Consider the following 4,946-nt stretch of genomic DNA (forward strand, 5'->3'; position numbering starts at 1 on the left):
TCCCGCGCAAATTAAACACCCAGAAATAGCGACACTGTCACTCAGCCGGCCCCGCCCCGCCCCAGGCAACAAGCCCCGCCTCCAAACGGGGGTTATGTTCACCGAAGGTGGACCCCGCCCCTTAACTACAGACTGGCTCCGTCCCTGACAACAGGCCCCGCCTCCAATCGGAGGTGGTTATGCTAACTGTAGGTGTACCTCGCCCCTTAACTACGGACTCGCTCCGCCCCTGACAACAGGCCCCGCCTCCAATCGGAGGTGGTTCTGCTAACGGTAAGTGGACCCCGCCCCTTAACTACGGGACTCGCTCCGCCCCTGACAACAGGACCCGCCTCCAATCGGCGGAGGTAATTCTCACCGAAGGTGGACCCCGCCCCTTAACTAGGGACCCACCCCCGCCCCTGACATCTGGCCGCGCCTCTTAACCGAGGGTTGCTTTCTCGGAAGGTGGACCCCGCTCCTTAGCTACGGAATATCCCTTAACTATCGCCCGCGCCCTTAACTCCACGTCCCGCCCCTTGACTACGAACCCCGGCCTCTAATTAACGTTACCGATCCCAGAGGGAAGGCTCCCCCCCTTGACAATAGATACCGACCCTGAAACGTCATCGTGCCCCAAGCTAAGGTGCCCCCTTAACAACAGACTCCACCCCTAACTACGGTCACCGCCTCCACGACGACCGTCTCCGGCTGGTCCCGCCCATTCACTATATTCCCTGCCCAGTCTTCCGACACCGCCTATTTAAATACAGACCACGCCCCTATCCGCAGTCCCCGCCCCTTGACGACAGCTCTCGCCTACTGACATCAGACCACGCCCCCAACACTAAACCACGCCCCTTAGCAATATTTAAGAGGTATTTGGATGGTGTACTATTAGGAAGGGTTTAGAGGTATATGGGTCAAGTGCTGGCAAATGGAACTAGATGTAGATGTAGATGTAGATGTAGATGTAGATGTAGATGTAGATGTAGATGTAGATGTCTGTTTCTGTGCTGTATAACTCTGAAAAGCTGATGAAGGGGACCATGAGTAGGTATTAATGTGTTGGCTGTGCTGAAAGCAGCCTGTGTCCTGCCAGATTTGGGGTGTGGGGTTGGGTAAAGGCTACTGAAGAGGGTGATCAGGCTTTACTCAATACTGAGTCCCCAAGGCTGCAGGGTTCTTGAACAGCAAATGAGATGGTGTTCTTCCATGTTGCGCTGAGCCTTGCTGAAGCACCACAGCATGCTGGAGACAGATGTTGGTCAGGCTACATGGTAGTGTGTTGGAAGCGGCAGGCAACTGGAAGCTTGGGATCATTTTTACAGACAGAATGTCAGATATTCCGTGAAATGGTCACTCAGTCTGTGTTTTGTTTGTCCAGCATAGAAGAGAGCACATTATGAGCAGCGAGTATAGTAGACCAGATTGAGTGAAGTGCGATTAAAGCCCTGCAACATGCATAAGATGCGTTTGGACCCTTGGATAGCGAGGAGGGAGGTGGTAAACAAGCAGGGTTCCACCTTCAGCAGTTGCAAGAGAAGGTGTCATGGGGCTCTGAGGAGGTGTTGTGAGTAGAGGAGGATTGGACCAGGATATCCGGAAGGGGACAGTCCCTGCAGAAAGTTAGCAAGAAAGGGGAGGGAATATGTTGCTGGTGGTGCTATCCAACTAGAGGTGGCAGAAATGGCAGCTTATGATCTTATGGATGTGGATGCCGGTGAATTGGAAAGTGAGAACCAGGGTCCCTATCAGGGTTGTAGGAGACAAGAGAAGGGGTGAGAGCAGAAGTGAAGAATTGGGTCAGACATGGCTGAGGGCCCTGTTAATAACAGCAGTGAGGAATCTTCAATTGAGGAAGAAAGATGGACATTTCTCAGGCCCCTCCAATGAAGGTGGCATCATCAGAATAGATGCTACAGAAATGGAGAAACTGAGAGAACAGAATAGTCTTTAGAGTATAGTCAAGGTAGCTGTGGGCGTCAATTGGTTTGTAATGGATATTGGTGGCCAATCTATCCCCCTGAAATGGAAAAGGAGGTGTTGAGGATGGGAAGAGAGGAGTCTGAGATGGACCACGTGAAGCGGGGTTAGAAATTGTAAGTGGAATTGATAAATATTTTCAACTTCAGATGGAAGAAAGAGCAGTATCAATGATGTCACTGATGAATGAGTAGGAGGGGCCTGAGTAGGACTGGAACATGCAATGGTCCACATACGCCACAAAGAGACAGGCATAATTTGGGTCGTTTGGGTACTGATGTCCACACCTTGGATGTGAAGAAAATGTGTGAAGTTAAAGAAGAAGTTTTCAAGGCAAGAACAAGGAAGGTGGAGGATGTGGACTGTTCAAGTCTTTTTGATGGATTGTTGTGTCAATAAATTAAGAGAAGTTTTAAAAAGCTATTACAGCGAACTGTGTCCATAATGATACAAAAACCAATAAGTTATCCTGGAGAAAAGTTGTTACCCAGTGACTGGTTACCCTTAGCAACTCCTGCAGTGACGACGTGGAGCTGAAATGAATGATCTCCAACAAAAGCAACTACCTTCCTTTGTTCCAACCAGTGGAGAGTTTTCTCTCTGATTCTCATTGACTCCAGTTTTGCAAGGACACCTTGCAAATACAGCTGTGATGTCAACGGCTGTCACTCTCACCTCCCCTCCGGAAGTCAGTTCTTTTGTCCATGTTCGAACCAAGGCTGTAATGAGGTCAGGAGCTGAGTGGCCCGGGTGGACTCCAAATTGGATCAGATTATTGCAAAGCAGGTGCACTGTTGATGACACCTTCCTTCATTTTTTTGATGAGGAAGAGTTGACTGATTGGGCAGGAAGGGGTTGCTTTGGATTTATCCCGCTTTTTGTAAAAAGCAAAACACTGGGCTTTTTCCCATTATTGGGCAGTTGCCAGAGCTGAAGCTGTTCCTGGAACTGCATGGCTAGGATTGTGACAAGTTCTGGAGCTCAAATCCTCCATACTATTACTCAGAATATTGTCAGGGTCCCTAGGCATTGCAGTATCTAGCACTTCCCAATTCTGCCTTGATATCACGTGGAATTAAGTGAATTTCCTGGAGGCTGGCATCTGTAATACTGGGGAGCTCTGGAGGAGTCCAAGATAGCTCATCCACTCAGAACTTTTGGCTAAAGATTACTGCAAGTCCTTTAATCTTAACTTTTTCACTGATGTGCTGGCTTACCCCACTATTGAGTATAGGAATATTTGTGGAATCTCTTCCTACAGTGAATTTTTAAATTGTCTACCCCCATTCACAACTGGTTTGGTTTGATTCATTGGTTGTGTAATTGCTTAACTCTGTCTATCACTTGCTGTTAATACTGCTTAGCATGCATGATTTGGAAATGCCGGTGTTGGACTGGGGTGTACAAAGTTAAAAAATCACACAACACCAGGTTAGAGTCCAACAGGTTTAATTGGAAGCACACTAGCTTTCAGAGCACCGCTCCTTCATCAGGTGATTGTGAAGGACACAATTCTAAGGCACAGAATTTATAGCAAAAATTTACAGTGTGATGTTACTGAAATTATACATTGAAAAATACCTTGATTTTCTGCTGAGTCCTTCATCTGTTCGAATACCATGATAGTTTCACTTCTTTCATGGTGTAAATCACAAAACCCTTTTTTAAATGTTGCATTCTCAAGTTAGCTGTAACAATGGGTGTTAGCTAGACTCAACAGACAATCAAGGTATTTTTCAATGTATAATTTCAGTCACATCACACTGTAAATGTTTGCTATAAATTCTGTGCCTTAGAATTGTGTACTCCACAACCACCTGATGAAGGAGCGGCGCTCCGAAAGCTAGTGCTTCCAATTAAACTTGTTGGACTATAACCTGGTGTTGTGTGATTTTTTTTAGCTTAGCTTCAGTAAGGCATTCGACAAGGTTCCCCATGGGAGACTGATTAACAAGGTTAGATCTCATGGAATACAGGGAGAACTAGCCATTTGGATACAGAACTAGCTCAAAGGTAGAAGACAGAGGGTGGTGGTGGAGGGTTGTTTTTCAGACTGGAGGCCTGTGGCCAGTGGAGTGCCCCAAGGATCGGTGCTGGGTCCTCTACTTTTTGTCATTTACATAAATGATTTGGATGTGAGCATAAGAGGTACAGTTAGTAAGTTTGCAGATGACACCAAAATTGGAGGTGTAGTGGACAGCGAAGAGGGTTACCTCAGATTACAACAGGATCTTGACCAGATGGGCCAATGGGCTGAGGAGTGTCAGATGGAGTTTAATTCAGATAAATGTGAGGTGCTGCATTTAAGGAAAGCAAATCTTAGCAGGACTTATACACTTAATGATAAGGTCCTAGGGAGTGTTGCTGAACAAAGAGACCTTGGAGTGCAGGTTCATAGCTCCTTGAAAGTGGAGTCGCAGGTAGATAGGATAATGAAGAAGGCGTTTGGTATGCTTTCCTTTATTGGTCAGAGTATTGAGTACAGGAGTCGGGAGGTCATGTTGCGGCTGTGCAGGACATTGGTTAGGCCACTGTTGGAATATTACATGCAATTCTGGTCTCCTTCCTATCGGAAAGATGCTGTGAAACTTGAAAGGGTTCAGAAAAGATTTACAAGGATGTTGCCAGGGTTGGAGGATCTGAGCTACAGGGAAAGGCTGAACAGGCTGGGGCTGTTTTTCCTGGAGCATCGGATGCTGAGGGGTGACCTTATAGAGGTTTACAAAATGATGAGGGGCATGGAGAGAATAAATAGACAAAGTCTTTTCCCTGGGTTCGGAGAGTCCAGAACTCGAGGGCATAGGTTTAGGGTGAGAGGGGAAAGATATAAAAGAGATCTAAGGGGCAACTTTTTCACGCAGAGGGTGGTACGTGTATGGAATGAGCTGCCAGAGGATGTGGTGGAGGCTGGTACAATTGCAACATTTAAGAGGCTTTTGGATGGGTATATGAATAGGAAGGGTTTGGAGGGATATGGGCCG

Source organism: Hemiscyllium ocellatum, chromosome 17 (genome assembly GCF_020745735.1).
Source record: "Hemiscyllium ocellatum isolate sHemOce1 chromosome 17, sHemOce1.pat.X.cur, whole genome shotgun sequence".
Classification (NCBI taxonomy): domain Eukaryota; kingdom Metazoa; phylum Chordata; class Chondrichthyes; order Orectolobiformes; family Hemiscylliidae; genus Hemiscyllium; species Hemiscyllium ocellatum.